This window comes from Taeniopygia guttata, chromosome 1A (genome assembly GCF_048771995.1).
Source record: "Taeniopygia guttata chromosome 1A, bTaeGut7.mat, whole genome shotgun sequence".
Taxonomy (NCBI): domain Eukaryota; kingdom Metazoa; phylum Chordata; class Aves; order Passeriformes; family Estrildidae; genus Taeniopygia; species Taeniopygia guttata.
In genome coordinates, this window is record NC_133025.1 from 33,766,471 (window position 1) to 33,785,605 (window position 19,135).

Sequence of the window (19,135 nt, forward strand, 5' to 3'; positions counted from 1 at the left end):
TCTACTTAGTCACACTGTTTCATTCAATGAAATATTAGGAAAAAGGTGTTGCAGTCAGAATATTTTAGAAAAAAAATAAAAGGTCAAGAATATAAGGAGATGGCCAATTTAGAGTAAGGAAGCTTTGAATAATTGCATTCCTGAAAGATTTCAGCTAAATGCTAGGTAAAACTCCAGCACCAAGGAGTGTGTGTAAACATGATTGGGATTGGTGAATTTGAGTTAAGTTGCCATCTTTTTAGCACATTTATAGAGGTGATGGATCAACAGAAAACCATCAAATCTCCAGCTTTTTGTGAACCACCTCCTTTTTTCCTGACAATCTTATTAAAAGCTGCATGCAAACATGCTTCCCAGGATGTGCTGCCAGCACCTCCTGTAGTTTCTCAGGCAATAAAAGGACTGTGGTTCATGAGCCAGTAGTGCCAGCAAGCTCAGTCCCTGCAGATGGCTGAAGTCAGGAAGTCTCAGCACCCACAAACCCACGCTGGTACAAGTAACCCACAGTGCCAGTACAGGAAGTGAGCACTGGGAAGAGTGAAGCTGTGGGGCAGTGTCACTCCTCCCTGCGCGCTGCTGAGCCAGGCAGTGCCTGCTGCCACACCAAAATGTCCAGGCAGATGTGGCACCCATGTGAGTCACGGCACCTGGCACCTGTACCCTCTACATGAAGCAACACAGACAGGAATGCCTCCTCCACTGTTGCACACAAATACCCTGCATTAACAGCACCTTCTTCTATTTTATTTCATCACAGTGCTTCTCAGAATATTTTCTGTTTGGTTTTGTTTTCATTGATTTAAAATGCAGAAAAAGGAAAGCAAAGTAGATTTTTGCTCACTAACAGGCCAGATGAATTAAAAAAAAAAATAAATTAAGCAACCAAGCTATGGCTTGTTGTTCAGAATGAGACCAAATATATAAAATATATAATTACTGTCATATGTAACTGTTTTTTGTAATTTGAATAAACTCAAAGACAAAATAAAATGATTGCTAGCATTGTTTTCACCCAATTGACTGTCTAGAAGCCTGTAGTTCTTGAAGAGGATGTAAACACAGGAGCTGGATGAGAAATTTTCAATTGAATATTTTGCACCAAAAAATTCTGTTTCATTGAAGCCAAAACTATTCAAGGAAATATAACAGTAGTTTTACTAACTTTTTTTTAGTAACGTATTGGGGTTCAAAGTTATATTTCTGATTAGATAGAGAAAGACTGATAATCTTAATGCACAAGACTGAGCAATCACTTGAGTTCGATTCCCCTTGCCAGATCAGTAAGTGCATCACTGCCTTAATAAACATTTTCTCTCTTTTCCCCAAATTTTTTTTTGAAAAATTTCAACAGCCTTTCAATCATCAGTGTGACTAAAATAACTGTTAACATCTCAAAATATTTTGCAAGGTAGAATTCATAGTTCCAGCTAGTCCAACTAACAGCCAAATGTGTCAGTCTTCTTAGGACACCTGTTCAACTCCCATTCCATAAAGCCTATGAGAGATTAAAATAAAAACATACACTGAAGAAATTACCACAGAGAACATCAATATAAGGTTCTTGAAACAGGTAAACAGGTCTGTGTGACTCAGAATGACTTAACATTGTCATCCTTTTTTTTTAGAAATGTCTAAAACTGACCTTCATCAAGCAGCTTCCCAGTGGTGGTTTTGGGCAGACAATCCAAAATAATCTCTTCAAGACATTCAAGTATGAGATATACCAGGCTTGGGAGTCAGAAAGTATCCACTGTAGCACACAAGTTGTTATCAAGCAAACTCACAGGGATCTTGCTGATCCTAGGAAGAAAGTGCCACTGATGGAAGCTGGGTATTGAACATCCAGGCACCAGAGCCTGGCACCCTTAGCACTCAAAGTCATCCCACCACCACCACACTCATTTTAAAAGAGTTTGAAGATACACTTGACCGTGCATCTTCCCTCATTAACTTTGTAGGTTGTATTCTCTCTTCCTAAAGAACTAAAATGAGAAAGCATGCACAACAAAAGCAGGTGGTTTAAGATAACAAAAACTTGTATAATTATTAAGCCAGTTACTTGTAGTTTCATTATCTGACAAATCTCTTTTCCCAGAGTGGGAATCCTGACTTAGGAAGCGCTGTGACTGGGTTGATATGGATTTTGAAGACCACTGGAGACCAAGTCTGACTCTTACAAACACAGGGATATTTTCAGAGAATACAACAGCTTTATCTGTTATCAAAACAACAGAGCTTTGTTAAAACTTAGGCAAGTTTCTCAGCTTACAAGGAAATTGCATTTTCTGTAACTGAGAAAGTTTGATCCAACACTCCTATCTTGCCTTAGGTCAGGTCTTGCCTAAGAAGAGCTGAATGGCACATCTCTGCAGAACCCAGGTAATGGAGGATCTACTGACAGGAAATTACCCATCAGTTTAATGCAGGCTTGTCAGTGGAGGTAGGCAGGTAAGTAGAATATTGTGACTGATGGTCACAATGGTTGGTGGTAGACGGGGAGACCCAACACTGACAGGTGACATCTGGCTGTTATCCATCATAGCTCTGACTGCTGTCTTCTGATTACTCAGGGGCTGAATTCTTGAGTAGACCTAATTCATGGCAAGCTGCCACTTGTGTCCCTGGGAAGGGTAAATATAATAAGAAACAAATGCTTCAACTACAATTTTGTACTGTCTCCAAGTCTCTCCCATTGTGCTTCCCCGTGGGGTAAGAGAAGAGGCAGAGGGGAGATTTAACTGCATGGGGAATGGCTTTGCATGGCAGTGACAGGTATTCAGAGGCAGTAAGACTTCCTGTCATCAAAGAACCAGCACCAAAAATAATGTTAAGCCTGTAGAAAGGCAGCACCTTTGAAAAGGAGAAGGTGTACTTAAAAATTTGACAGGGTCAAACCGTCTATTATAGTCCTCTCTTTATATCCCAAAGCCTTCAGACAATGAACATGAACTTCTGGGACTATAACTAAATGCAAAATCATCTGAAAAAGCATGCTCCAGTCATATAATTTATTGGCATGTGTGTTATAAATGGCATATTTATGTTCATAGTCTAACTTCTCTGCCACAGAGACCCAGAATCTATGATTTTCAGTCCAAAGCTGTTCCTGACATTTAAACATTCATTTTCACTACAAAATCAAAAAGTAAAGTTCAGGCTTTCAGGGTGTCCCTCGTAGAAGATCATGGTTTGAGAGCAACACAGGGTGTAGAAGGCAATGCTGGGAAATGGAGCTGCCTGTGGGACGTGAAGCAGCACTTACTTCCAGCTCCAAGCACGTGGCACTGCCACCATGCCAGGGACCCTGAGGAGGATGGAACTGCAATCTCAGTGCCAGGGAGGGAAGCACAGCCATGCTGCATCATCCCACAGTCTGACTTTGGGGTCTTTTCCAGTTAAATGAATCAAGCATGATTAGGAGTAAATATGATTTATATTCACCTGATCTTTTAAGAGAGGGTGAGGTAAACTCTCTTTATCAAATTTGTGTAAGTTAATTACCAAACAGGTGATACTGTCTCTGAGTCAGCACTGAAAGAAATATTTATCTCTATTATTTCTTGCTATAAAATTGTCTCCATTGTGGTTCCTTTTCAAAAAAAAAAAAAGCCTATAAATTTGCTTTGCATAAGAAAGGAAGAATAGCAAAACCAGCTACAGACTATGAAGTAATACTTTTGTATCAAAAATAGATTCTAGTGAAAAAAACCCTTTCCTTCTATTCAGATGCTTCAATTATCTTCAAAAATAAGATTCCTGAATGGTGCAAACTCTGCCCTCAACAATACAGTGCCAATAAAGTCAATGAGATTACACGTGTTTGAATGATGGCAGAATACAGCCCTGCCTGTTTATTGCATTTGTCAAGCACATTTGAAAGGCTAAAAAAATGTATAAATAAATGCAGACTCTGTAAGTATCAGTATTTTTACTGAATGGTTGTATATGGTTTTAAATAAATTCATATAAAAGTGGATTTCTGGCTTTTTCCCTCAAGTGGCCTTTCACACTTCATAAATTTTCCTGTCCCAAGCCTTATGTCCCAGGTCTCAACCTGTAACTTCAGCAAAATACATGAACAAAACTCCTGTGAAATTTCAGTGATGCAACTGTCACATTAACTCTGTATATTTTTCTATTTTGGGAAGAAAAGCTTCTTGTATTTTGATTAATTGTCTTTGGAAGACTAATCTAGGAGCATGAATAGATTCTATTATAGACTATTAACTCCGTAGCAGTCCTGGGGTTGAGAGTGTTTCCAGGAAGCAGGTCTCCTTTTGATCCTACCAGACCTTAATGATACTGTTTGTATTAACATTAGCAGTGGCATTTTAAAAAATTCAATATTAATTGAATCCCCATTTCTTCATTATTTCCTATATACTGTGCTTTTCCATGAGAAACCTGACTCATGCCAGCAAGCGCCTAGGGAAATATCTCCACCTTGTAAGCTGCAAAATACATTCTACCATCTGGTTAATTTATGGCAGCAATTTGAAGTTTGCTGACCTGGACACAGCTAGCTGGCAATAGATGCATTGTTGTTAAATAGCAGCAACATGTGACAGTAATATCAAAATAATTTTTGAGACAAAATGCATGCAAATTGCAATAAGCTATAAGAAAGAAATGAAATGGTGCTCTGTATATTTGCAAAAGTTCATTTCTGTGGTTGTTTTATGCACATTAATTGATTATTCCTAATTTTATTAGGTGATTGAAGCAGAGATGGCACAAGTAGAGCTGTCTGACTATTGAATGTAGCAGGGCTGAAGTCCTTGGCTTGGAGTTGACCACAGTGGTAGGATAACCCTGATAACAACTCTATTTAGCAGAAAAGCCTTCAAGGAGATGAGGCTGATTGTTGAAGTCGCAGGTGTCATTTTGTGAGGCTGCTGATTCACACAAAAACCACAAACTGTCAGGTCTGTGCCAGGCTTCACCTTGAATAATCCTGTGCAAAGGTTGGGTCTCTGCAAAGTGCTGGCTGGGAATTTCTAGCACACTCTCCCAGATGGAGAATATAGAGATTGATACATATAGGAAGGAGAGAGTTTCTGCAGACAGGTCTGACAAAAAAATGAACATCACTTTAATTAGAATTTTCTGTAGGAAACATTGCCTTTTGATGAAAAGGCAATGTTAAAAATGTTAAAAAGATACTTGTTTTTTTAGCAGCTGGTAACGACTCTTCCTCACCAAAAACTGCTGAAAATCTGGGGGCTTTCTAGCATCACTGTTTCATGGAAAAACAGCAATGTTCAAAGAAAAGATGTATTTTTTGGAAGATTTCATTTAAATAAAGTTCCAGTTTATCTTAAAAAAATAATGCTTTTGCGTGAAAGTTTTTGGTCTGCCCTTTGCAAAGAATAAATTTCACTGGAAGTTTTCAGAGTAAATTCCCCCAAGTCATTTATAGCAAACCCCTACAAAATATTTTTAGGAACTGGAAACCCCATAAAAATCACTCCAAGTCATTCTCTAAATATTTGTAAGGTTTTCTGTGTGTCATCCTCTTGAAAGCCCTACCAAGAGCACCACAAAATTTTGATAAGGGCTGCACATCTGACAGCCCAAGCCTGAACGGTCCAAAACATAAAACAGTACCTTCAAACCAGCGTGGGTACCAGTGTGGAGATGGGCTCTGTTGGATGCAGTCTTCTTCTCTGCTGGTTGTAGGAGACTGGGTGTTCTTCAAGACAGATGCTTTTTAATTTACAGAAATAAATTAATCCTCAGAGGAGAGATACATTTTCCTTTCAGAGCTACCATGTCCAGTTACTATAAATCACCAGTGTTCCAGCTGTTTCCCAGTGCATACAATCCCCAAAATGTGCCTGAACACAGTATCCTCCGTGCACACTAAACAGAACCAGCCAGGGGGATAAATCTCAAGTTAAATGCTGCACATTCTGCAAACTGTGACTTCATGGCCCCCTGCCCTGTGCTACTGCAGCACTGGGGTGACTGTGGGAAGAACAGCCTGAGTGCCTTAGATGTTCAGACTCATGGACTTCCATGTCCAGTTCATCCTGTTCACAGTCAAACTAGTGGGTTTGTCCCTATAATTTGGGCTGCCTAGCCAACAGGCAATTTTCAGATGTTTGCATTCACAAACATAGATTTTACCCAAACCTGGTCTAGCAAGTGCTATTGCAGTCTGCCCTGTGTGAGTGATGGCCTCTTGCTCACCCTCAGCAGCTCAGGGCAGAGGTGTTTGAGAAGGTGTGAAATGGTTTGGGGTAAAGACAAGGACAAGAAAACCCAGCTCACTTCCTCTGGCTGATTGAGATAAACACCATGGTTGCTTAAGATGTGCCAACATACTGGTCTGCAGACAGAGAAGACTTTTTTATGGAATTAATAACAAAAAAATATTTTTCATCACCATTATTTATTGACTAAACATAAGTTGACCATCAGTAAGCTAATCTTCAGCTCCTCAGAGATGTGTATGACTTGCATTGCCTAGGGGTTACTTGGGTGCATTTTGCCTAGGATGTCCCTCACCAGCTCTTCATTTCTGATGTCCCCTTTTTTAAAATGAGTTATTTTCCTCCTAATCTGTATCCAAAAGTCAATTATGATCTTCTCACACAAAGCCTGGCTACATTTGCTGGTGAGCTGAGAAAACAACACATTCCCATGCTCCCCACTCAGGTAGTGTACATAGAGCCTGCCCTGGTTCCTACACAAATCTCTTACAGAGAAATGTGGTTTATTTGCACTGAGCTTCAGGTCTGGTGACAATTTTGAGCTCAGACAAGCTCAGAGAGGACACAGAGAGGATAAATCACAGCCTGCAATGGGAACAGGAATGGAGGGTGGAACTCTTTGCCCAAAGCCTTAACTTCTTCTCTCTTTTGGCTTCTTGCAGCACACAGAACTCACTACATTCCACCAGGAACAATTACGGTCATGAGAAAAAAAAGCACAGAACAAAATGCTGATGTGGCAGGTTGAAATTCAGAGAAGCCTCAACTACAGAGTGCTGTATTTTTTACATCATTGTAATTTTAAAATTAAAGACTCTTTTCCACCATTAAGTATGTCAAGCATAGCTCCTGCCCTATTCCTAGATTCACTTTCCTAAGGAAACAAAGCGTACATCTATCCCATTGGTCAGTTTTTCACTTTTGTTCTCATAATAATTTTAGCACTCATGGTCAATTTTGTCTAGATTTGAAGGGAAGGCAGGACCTTTTTGAAACACAGGGGCTTGGAAGAGAAACACTATTCGGCCCCCCTACGGAGGAGCTGGGTGTCAGGGAGAGCCATGTTGGCCACCAGGCTTCACCAGTAGTGCTGCTGGTGTGAAATGGCTCAGGGTATTTCTTATCCCACATCCAGTTTCTTTAGTAGGTACCTCACAGCCTGGTGAGCATTTCAGTCTTCTCCAGTCCAGCCCTGTAATGTGATAAGTTGTAAAGGTCGTTTGGTTAGAAGGGGAAAATTACTGAAGAGAAGAAATCATCTGCTGAAAAGTACTGACAGAGAAAGGACAGCCAGCCTGAGACTGCTGAAGAATGGGATCCCCTCTAAGGATGGGGCTTGTATACTAGAAGCATCTTTGAAAAGTGCAGCCAGGGTGCCTAGGCACTGAAGACATCCTGAAGTATTGTAAATAAGTAGAAAAAATGAGGGACTGTAAGATCAACTTATCACCTGAGAAAAATAGCCTGGGAAAACACTGTGAAAAACAGTCTGGGAAAATAAAATTGCTCTGAAAGAACAGAAAACATCATCATGTACTGGCTGCTACAGGTGAAACAAGACATTAGCAACATCTATTGACTGCATGAAGTAGAATGTCCTATGCCCTGTTATGTCCATACATTATTTTAAAAATGTGTTTATTTTATCTAAAACTGAGGTCCTCTGTCACCCAGAGCTTTCCAGTTGAACCCCACACAAACTTTCTACAGGATCTTGGACTGTCACCACAGATGTCTTGCTGACCCCTGGCTGACCCCAGGAAGTGAGTATCTCTGTTATCCTTTCAGTTCAGACTGTTACCCCTCTTTTGGGGATAGCTGGGTGTGTAGTCCCCACCTCTGATTGGTTTGTTCCTTCCCTTTTGAGATTTCCTTCTGAAATGTAATTTGCTTCCTATTGATGTTATATATACTCATTGTTTTCTAGTGACAAGTTGTGGTAATAGGAATACAGAACTACTTGGTTGTGCTTGTTATTGATTGTACTACACTATTAATTCATGCCATCATTGATTGATACCATAGTATTGATTAAGACTGCAACTGATTGATGCTAGTAATAATAATAGCTTGAGACATATATAAATATATGTATATTAATTCAAATTTGCTTTATTAATCATAGGCATATTGATGATTTTTGTGGTATTTGTGGTAATCTGTAACTAAGTAGAAAGATTAGGAGGAAAAAGCCCCCATGTGAAATTCTGTGACCCTGTGGTCATGCTCTCTAGACTAACCCTTAGGTCAGGACCCCATGTTCTCTCACCGCAGGGGCGAGTGACTGTCCAGCAGGTGATGTTTTTCTAAAGGCAAAAGAACAGTGCCTGCTGAGGCAGAGGGAAATGTCTATCTTTTATTCTTTTTAAATAGGTTCCTTTTTTAAGCTATAGCAGCAGTGGGTGTAGATTAAAACAAACTCTGTGATACGCTGCAGGTGATGGATCATCCTTGGAAATACACCTGCTTGGGAGCGCTGCTGGACACTCAGTGATTGGATCCCTTTGGGTGCTATCCAAATCAGTCAAATAATAACAACAATCATTTTTGCCCTAGGCTTTCATTGCAGCTTCCTGACATTATGAGTGGCTGGGGAGCTTTGCCCCTGAAAACCCACAGCAGAGGCACTGGATTGCTGCTTGTGGGAGACCAGTGTGCTCCATGCAGAAACACAGGTGAGCCAGGCTCTGCTCTCAGTGTCTGCTTTTCAGATCACCTCTTTTCAGCACTCCTATGGATATGCCATAAGCCAGAGCAATCATGTGTGGGTTTTCTTCTCTGTGCTCTTTTATGAATCTTGCTAATTGGCAACAGTAGTGTGTAAATATTAAATATGGCAAGAAGGTTGTTTTCCCCCCAGTTTACTCTATTCATATGATTTTCACAGGAAAACAGAAATCTTTCTTGCATGATCACAGGCTCAAATAGGAAAATTACTATATGTGTAGAAAGGCAAAGCTGCCTGAAAGAAAAAGTATTCTTAGTTCCTCTAACCTAGGAGCTTGATATTAAGAGTGAATTAGTGGCTGGCCAAGTTGGGCTAATTTTAGAGAGCTGCTAACATATAACCTTCCAGCAAAGAGCATTCTTGTGGAGAAATGAATCAGGCTTTCAAATAACTACACATGTGGACTTGCTAACCTACATGAAATTGCCATAAGATGGTCTGTAGTGGGATCATCAAGGCAAGATGCATCCTGATGTAAAGCAAAGTGACGGAGTCCTGTGCTGTTAGAGGTCTTTATGCCTTGGACTGCATGATGGAGACACAGTGGCTGCTGAAGTGCCAATAGCTCTGTCCTCTCCAGGCTTGTGCCCAGAAGGGCACTGGAGGCCCAGCACTGGCACTGTGGCACAAGAGGATGAAAACCATGTCCCTTTGTGGCATCACACTGAAGATAACTCGATTTTGCAGCACCTCCCAGCCATGATCCATCTACAACCTTCAAGGATGCATTGCAGCACAGTTAGTTGTGAGTGGCACAGAAGAGCAGCTTGGAGGGGCAGTGTCTGACACTGGAGTGACTGCTGCAGCACATGAAGCCTTGGAAACCTCCAACAGGGACCTTGATTCTGATCAGAAAGACCTGAACTCACGCTTCAACAGAAATAGGACTTCAGCAGGGAAGCACAGAGAGGAAAACAGCTTTGTGTTATCATTTCCAGAGGCTGAAGAGAAGCTGCAAGGATCTATGCTAGGCTTTCACCTCAGCTCTCTCTAGCCTCTTCCCACCTTTTCTCTTTTCCTTCACCATCCTTTCTGTTCTTTCCATCCATGTGGTTTGAAATAGCAACGTTGCTTTCTCTTGCATTTTGGATAGACTTTTATGTACATTTAAATCAATATAAATTAAATCTATACAAATGAATGCATATTGATAATACAATAATGGCAGTATAAGATATGCATGGTAGATGCTATATATATGTAAATATACAATATACTGATGTCTATTACATATCAGTATATATATTCTAGGTGTATATATATGTGTGTGTACTTATTTTTTTTAAAGGCCCACAGCTTTACTAGCTTTGCTTGGAAAGCTTAACAAAACAGATAATTCTTTCCACCGTTGGTTTAACTGGAATTTCTTAATAGTGATTACTACTGGTAAGTTAAATAAGAGGCTGATTTAACTAGGGCAGGCCTCCCATTAGATTTTTACTTGCATTTTCTACCCTGTTAAGCACTGCAGCTGCAGTTAAATCAATTGGCACCATCTGCCAGGATGCTTATTTTCAGTTGCCTATCAGTGGAACCTCATCTCAGCTAATGTTTCAGCTCATGCTTTAACTTATCTGCCAGTGGCTGCATATATTATTCCCAATTCCTTTACCAAAATGAAAGTATAAAACAAAAGACAAAGGGGGTCTCCAGAAACAGTATTTTTTCCTCCTAAAGGAAGTATAAGCAGTATAGCAGACCTGTGCTCTATGAGATATTCTCCCTGTGGAGCTGTATGGAGCAAGAGCTGTCTACGTACTCCCAGAGGTACACAAGCCCTTCTCTCAGGGCATGGGGGTCAGGACAAGTCAGTGAGGAAAGATGGAGAACAGGAGTAAAGTTTTCCACACGATGAAATAAAAGCACATTTTACATCATCTGTAAGACAGCCAAAATATTATGCATGATTTGCTTTTTCCAGAGGTACTCAGCCCTGAAGTCAGAGGAGGTGAAAACACCTCGCCAAATGAGGCACAAAGGGCATCAGTACAGAGGAGGCATCTGTGCACACACTGAGCAAGGAGATAAACTGCAGTGAGCCCAGGAGCTACCACCCAGCACTAACCATCTTCCAGCCCTGCTTTATTTCCAGGATGCCATGGGAGGGATACTTCCCATCCAGCCCAGACTAAGAGTGTCCACAAAGCTCTCACAGACTTGAATTAGCAGCCCACACTTGTGTCCTCAGCTCCTTGCCTGCATGGAGACCTTGCAGTCTCCTGTGGACCACCAACAGGATACACCCAGCAGGATGTGCTGTGCTCTGCCCCTGTGTGCTAACAGGGCACTAAATCCCCAACTGGCCTGATTACCAAAACCAGATTGGACATACAGTGTTCAGAAAGAGCCTTGAATGGATAGAAAAGGTCTGATCCTTGGTAGCTCACTGCCTGGTGATGCTTTGGTGAGCAGTCTGAAGGCATTTCCTGGTTTTTTATACAGTTTTTCCCCATATTTTGCAAAGAAAGTATGTTTTTACAAAATGAAAGGCAAACAGAAGTGCTACTAACTCAAAATGCAAGTTTTCATTTTTATAGGCACCTTCCTGAGAAACAGACTAACTCTGAATCAAACAGAAGAAAAGAAAAAAAAAAAAAAGCATACAACTTCTCCATGGCCCTGAGAATAAATGCTAGAAATCACCAGTTCCTATTGAAGGTGAGCAGAGTTTATTTGGAACCAGAAGAAACTTCTTAGCTGTGCGTGAAAGACTCAAGTCTGCTGTGCTGACTCAGGCAAATCTGCTGCTTAAACAAGCAGGCTGACACTTCAGATAAGGTATATTTCCAGTGCTCAGGATCTCTGTATGAAATCAAATCAGTGACTCTGCAGCCTACTCACACCAACACATGCAGCATACATGTGTGTGTGTCTCCGTGATGGAGCGTAAGTGAGGTTCCAGCCATGGGAGAGCTGTGCAGCAGGCAGCCTGGCCTTTTAAAGGCACATGTCTGCAGTCATACTCACTGTGCCCAATTCAAACAGAACCATGGGGCCTTTTGAGCTGCCTGAAAAATCAAAGTTAGCTATTTCACCATGCCAGCAGGAACTGCTATAACCTGGGTCATGCTGTGCAATAAAGGCAGCTCAGACACTGCCCTCAAACCCATACCCAGTGCTAAAAAATTGGTCTCCCAGAACTTCAGAAACTGGGGGGCAGGAGGTAGAGTGGTTATTTTTTCTAATGAAAAGACTACTGGGAAATGGTCCTATCTGTGGGACCCTACAGATATTTACCACATCATTTCTGAAAGGTGAACTGATCTGGACAGAGAGGGGGAGTGGGTGACAAAAATTGCAGATGACACTAAATTATTCAGGATACTTAAACCTGAAGCTGACTTTGGAGACCTGCAAAACTACTTCATGGTGTTGAGTCACAGGGCAATAAATGAAAAAGCTGATAAGCAATAAAAAAGGCTGATAAGCACTGAACAACATGCTTAGGATAAAAAAAGAAGTATGAAATGACAGGCCTTCCTTGCTACTGCTCAGGAAAGTAGCTTTGTCATCAGTGTGGAAAGTTCTCTGAAAATATCTGTCAACACTCAGAAGCTGTTAAAAGGCAAATTGAATGGTATGACTTTTTAAGAAAGCGCAGAACACAAAAGGAAGCTCATCATTTAACCTGTGAATAAGTCCATGGTGTACGTGTAATTCAAAACCATGATAGAGAGGTAAAGCCTCAGAGCTTCCTCAGTCTGGAAAAGCAACAGCCACAACAGAAGCCTGTGGACATGAGGGGTGCAAAACACCCCTGTCCTTCCCCTAATTTTTTACTCTATTTTGTATTTTTGCTAATGGCCACTTCCACAAGAAAGATGCTCTCCAGGTGGACCCTTAAGTTGTCTTTTCTTCCATTACACATTCTTGCATGGAGTGTATCTGGACAAGAGAAAGTTCTCAAGATATATAGAGGTAACTTAATGAAGTTTAAGAAAACTAAAGACAAACCTTGCTTGTGCTCTCTTAAACTAAATGTAGCCACTGAAGATAATCCTGTTTCCTCAAGGATTCATCACACGCCTATCTGATTTATTGGCCATGATTTATTCATGAGCTAAGAAGTGATTGATATAGTCATTGTTTGCAAAACCATTACAGAAGCCTCACTTTGATGACTTCTTTCTGGCCAGAATTCAAGATTAAATAGAATATAAATTATTATATTGTGCCTCTAAGACTTTCTGTTCTGATATTTTTCTTTCTCCTCCCACAGTCTTGAGGGGCAACAAGTCTGTAGCAGTGTGTGAATGAAGGTGTAGCAGTGCAGTCCCTGATGACTTTCATATGTAGTCTCATCAGGTGACTGTACTACTTTCCCTAAAATCACTTTTGTTGTTACACGGCCTCATTTAAAAGTTAATGGAAACTCATTTCTATCCTGATTAATGGTTATTGGTGTCTTAACCCAATGAAGAACCATGACGCTTTTGGAGCATGCAAGTCCTCCAATGCAGCACTTAGGACAGAATCTGCCCTGATGCAGATAAGGTTGCAAAAGCCAGGTTCATCAACTCCTGCTAGAACCTGCCAGCTTTTTGCTTAGCAGGTAATCTGTGTGCCTCTGACAGTGCCTGGAAAATCAAGACCAAATCTGGTCTTGAATAGGGTTTTTCATGGAAATTCTTGCTGATTGCACATATGATGGCAACCCTTGAAGCAACTGAGCTACCTTTGGGTCATCATCACTTCTTGGTAAGAACACCTGTTGGTGCATAAACATATCTATTTATTTAACCAGCTTGTTGTTGCTGTTGGGTTTTGTTTGAATTTTTTTTTTCTCATTTGAAAATCTATGAGTGCTCATAGATTGTCACTCTTTGTATTTGAAAGGTGTGTCTTCTTTTTTTTTCCCCTGATGTATTAAGGGAGACTTTTTAATTCTGCAGGTTTCAATAAAATATGTAAATATAGTTGACAATAAAGCAGCTCTACTTGTTTCACTTTTTATTAATAGTGCTAGTTTATCCTCATTGAAGTCCATAGATTTCTAGCAGAACAAGCAGAAAAGAGGTCATCACAGTGGAAACTATGCCCATGTGAAACTGTAAGAGCTGTACAGTGTCCTCAACACATGCTCCTAGATTGACTGTGGGCAGCTATTTTTAAAAAAGATCACTCATGGCTTTTTACTGTGTAAAAAACATGTGACATTTGAAGTGGTTAACAAGTAGAAGATAACAGGTAGTGATGGGGTAAACTCAGCTCATAATTTGACACAGGGATTTATAGGAATAGAGCATCAATGTGGTGCAGTACTGGTAAGACTGAACTTGGGCCAGTAGGGGTTTCTCACTTTTATCCTCTTGCTTTGGGCATACAAAATTTACAAATTCGTTCACCACAGCTTTTAGAAACCATCTCTCACACCTTCCTGCCACTGTACCCATGTGTCATGTGTCAGTGCCCCTTTTCCACTCTAGGCACAAGCAGAAAACGTGTTGGGTGTATGCGGTAACAGCTTACTCATAGGAAAATGCCGACAAGCCCAGGAAACACATGCAATGTTAAAAAATGGAAAGATGACCGAAGAGGTGTGAGCAATCCTACACGTCACTCTGCCTCGTCATGGGAAAAGAAAAATGCTTCAGAGAAGATCGTAAGTCTCCAGAGGGCATACTGCAGTGTGCAAAGGAAAGGCTGTCTCAAAAAATATTTTTCACTCTCTGTGCCCTGGGGCTGGTGGAAAGGCTGATGCAAACACCATGGAGCCTGTGACAAGGGAGGACGGAGGTGGCCAGAGAGGAGGGTGTGGTGGGAAATGTGTACATCCCTCTGCCCACAAATCCAGGGAGGGGACTCCATCAGAAAAACCCACGGCTGTGTTAGTCTTATCATACGCTCAACCACAAAAAAGTTTTGCGAGAAACTCCATGCAGTGACTCAGGCCGTGGCATGCGCTATCTCCATGTGCTAGTGGGTGGCACAGGGAGCCTGTGCGGGCTCCCAGTGTGCGAACCCAATGTTTTGTGCAGCCTGGAGGAAAGCAGCGGGCTGAGGTGGTGTGGGAAGTCACCAGCCACATGACAGCAAGCAGGGCACGGGAACCACCCCGCACTGCTGCCTCCACGTCACCCTTCATGGCACAAGGATGCCAGCTGTCACCCACTCCCCCACGGCATAGCATAGTAGTCTGGGAGGACACTGGCATTCCCAACAGGCACAACTAACCCCTGGACACAGCACTGGCATCTGATCTGCCTGCCCTGCATCAGGCAAAATTCCAGGGTCAGGCCCTGCCTTCACGTTTGGCTGAAGCTGCCCGCAGGCTGATGTTCAGGCAATAACTACACTGCACATGGACTGCTGCAATGGCACCGACCTCATAAAGGCAATCTCTACTATTCTTTAAAGGCACCAGTGCTATGGGCATCTGCTATAAAGAAAGCAAGGCATGAAAACAGTGTTTGTGGAGGAAAAAGAGGACACTTGAACAGATGTGATGCTCCCCTGTGTGGCGGATCTGTTGCCTTGTGCTGGAGGCAAGAGAAAGTACAGACCAGAAGAGCAGCAGGTAAATGTCAGGTGGAAGAGCTCTGTAAAAGCACCCAGCACTGATGGGGGAGCAAGATCCAGCACAGGTGAGAACACCCCTGGAGGCCATCAGTCCACTCAACCCCACGTCCTGGCCATACCCAGCCCCACGCTTGTGTCATGGCTCAGTGAAGGTGGGATTTAAGAGAGGATTGAGTAGATGTTGGAATAAATGTGAGCTGCCCTTTCTGAGCACCAAGGCTGGCACCAATGCACACAAGCAGGTGCCCAGGGTTGCAGGGCTTGTGCCTCACCAGCAAAACCGGCAAAGAGCAGTAAAGAGTCACCAGTTCCCCCAGCTTCCAGATGTCTCTCCAAATATGTTAGCTACAGTGTTTCTGCAAACTGGAACCTAAACTTGAATTGAAGCCTCGATGTTCTTTCCGTGCTTTTGGAAGAGGACTTTTCATTATTTTTATTCACTGAGCTGCCAAATGGCTGGGTGATTTTGTCATGAGATTCTCATTTACTCAATCCTGGCTTCTCACTTATTTAACTGTGCTTTGTGGATTTCCAACTGACCCACAAAAGTGCCTGTGCCCTTTGCAGGGCCGTAATCACTGCCCAGCTCCTCTTGTGAGGTGACATCTGCCAGGGTAATTAGGGCAGGTCTGTACTTGGCACTAGGCAGCCCTGCCTCACTGCAGGTCTGCTCAGGATAATGAACTCAGCTAAGCTCTTAAGAGACATGCTTTCCTACAAAGCCATCAAGAATTAATGGGGAAGAAATTAGTGTTTCCTAGCTCACTCTAGAGAAGGAAGTGGTATTTTCCCATTTCATCAGTCACAAACTCTTTGCTGATTTTAGGAATACCAAGGCAGTACTAATGCTGGCACTGAAAAAAGCTACCAGGAGTCTTTCAAACAGGTGTGTTAAGGGTAATGCCTGGACCTACTTCTATGTTTCCAGGCTGCATTTACATCACAAGCAGCCTCTAATGGGGCTAACTGTGAATTTTATCTTGAATTTATTTCTGTCCAAATATGCAGCTATGTTTTATAAGCTGTGAGAGAAATGAAAATAGGAGTACCATCCGCTCCAGAGCACACCCAGGGGCAGTTTCTGAAGCGGCATGGCCGACCTCTCCCAGGCTCTCTTCCCCATGACAGCATGTCATGCCCAGGCTTTGGGGATGGGAAGCCGCTTGCTGTGTGTGGGCAGGAGAGCGTGGAACACCCCAGGGTCTGTGGGAAAGCCAGCCCCACTGTTCAGGTCCCCAGCACAGAGATTTGGCTGCCAGCCAAAACTGCCCCTGTTGCAGTGGGTTTGGGAGGCAGCAGGTAAGACAAGGCCAGTAGGAGCCCAAAAGCTGAGCAAACTGGGAGAGGGGTGGCTGCTTCTTGAGTTCCTTGCACTGACATTGTTTCTGGTGATCAGCTGCGCAGACGTGTGTCTTTCTGAGTGAGAAATTCTTGTTTATGTCTTGTTTTTCTCCCATTTAGAGAACCTCACAGGAATGAGATTTTGAGCTTTCACCAGTTTGAATGTTTTATTTTGCAACATGGCTTGAAAATTAGGGAGGAAAACATACATAACTATTGTCATTTTGCTTCAGTTCAGCTTTGCTGGGGATTTGGAGCAAAGGCAGGAGTCATTCACTTCACAGTAAACTGCTGATGTGCCAAAATACCACAGAAAGACTATCTACATGGATGAAAGCAGGAAGGAGCAGGAACTTCTGGAGCAAGATTTTTCTCATGACCATTCTGGGGCAGTTCTACAGATTCAAAAGTACGAAGTTCACACACAGTTCAAGTATTTATTGAATGTTTTATTGGAGTGAAACTCCACACCACTTGTCATTTATTCACTGTTAGGTCTTTATAGCTCAAGGGGTGTTGTCTGCTTCATTCTCTTATGTTCTTTAGCTCTTCCCACTTTATGTCATTAACCTAGATCTGTGTTCACATTTACAAGGACATTGAGTCCCAAAATGTCAGAGATTCAAGGGGCCAAGCACATAGCAGATCTCCCAGGCTCATTTTAAATATGTTCCCCAGCACAGTTAAAATGTTCTGGTCCTGAACAAGCCCTAAGGTAACAGCTGGTAGGAGGGATAGAAATATGCAGACTATGGGGTATGATATGCTCAAGTCCTTGCCATGTAGGTTTCTTCCAGATTTTTTCTCAGCATTTGTGATAAGGAGTTTCCAAACAGTGAATCCTGCAAATACCTTGAGAGGATCTTGTCCAAGAAATGCAGAAAAGAGGCAGGAGAAAGGCCTCAATGAAAAGAAAAGCTTGATGAGAAAAATACCAGCTGGGTGTGGTCAGCTAACTCTGCTTGCTCCTGCAGTCAAAGTGCGGTGTTGTGCACAGCCATTTTCCCAGAAGTTCATGCTCCCCTTCCCAGCCCATAGCCCAGCAGGCTGATTGCTAGAACACATCAGGAATAGACAGCCCTGAAATGCTTAAAGTTGTTGCTCCTTTCCATAATCCTTGACCCTGACCTATGTATTTTGAGCCCTTCAGCATCTAAGGGCATGAACTAGACAGTAACAGTCACCTGGCTTTGGAGAAGTTGAATTAAACTAAGCAGCCAAGCACACTGTCTCCAGACATGGAGACATGGAGATTTTAATGGGATTCTTTGCTTATTCTTGATGGCAGCCATCTGGATCTCCATTTGTGATAACCTGATACTTCCCCTCAGAGAATTACTGTTACAGTTTAGCTATTATTTTCCTGAGTGTGATGCTTGCCTTGGGATCTGTGTTCTTAGATGTTTTGGTTAACATTATTTGTTCATATGAAAATAAGTTCAGGGAAAATATTCTCTGCTTTGCCATTGTAAAGTAAAGAATCAGGTTTTCTTTGGCAAGTTCTGTTGTCTTGTGATTTGCATTTTACAGACTGAAAATTGAGCTTGTGGCTTGAATCAGCTTAGGGAGAGTTCTCATATAAAAGTAGTTTTGCCTTAAAGGAATCCCAGAAAAACTTAAATGTTGTGAAGACAATCAATCAGAGGTTAGAAAAGGCCAGGGTTTAGGTTTTCTGTCAGTTCTCAGTCTCTCCCTTCTTCTCTCTTCAGCACATCACACGTAGTGTCTTAATTACAGTACCACATATGATTTTTTTCCATTCCTCAGTGGAGCTGTGTAGGAAGATTTCCCACTGATCTGGTAGCTAATTCTACAAATTCATTTATACCTGTGTGTCTAAGATAGTATAGTAAGCAGGTAGGAATCATTCACAGCCCCTGTGCATTGTTTCCATACAGAGGACAAGATGATTATGGTTGGGTATCTTTGATGTGCATTGTCCAAAACACAGGAGGAGGTAACTTTTTCCAACCAGCATTTAACTGAAAGGTGTCTCTTTGGGCTTTCCTCTGTGCCATCCGCTCGGCTCCAGGGGTAGCGTGTCATGCTGCCTTTTCTCCTGCTTCTGAAGGTTTTTGCCTCCTCCCTCCCCTCCCAGGCAGTGAGGGCATTTCATCCATCCTACTCAAGTAGGTGGTTTTGCCTGCCTGCTTAGCATTGGGAAGTGACCTTTTCCTCTGTTTAGTTTTTGAGATCAGGTTTGCAGCAGTAAGTAGCTCTCCCTTGCCATTTCTTCGGGTTGTTAGGACAGTGATCATGCAATTAAGAACACCTCTGCACTCTGGACCTCTTTCTTCCCAGGCTGCCTTTGCAATGAACTGCAATGTGTTTT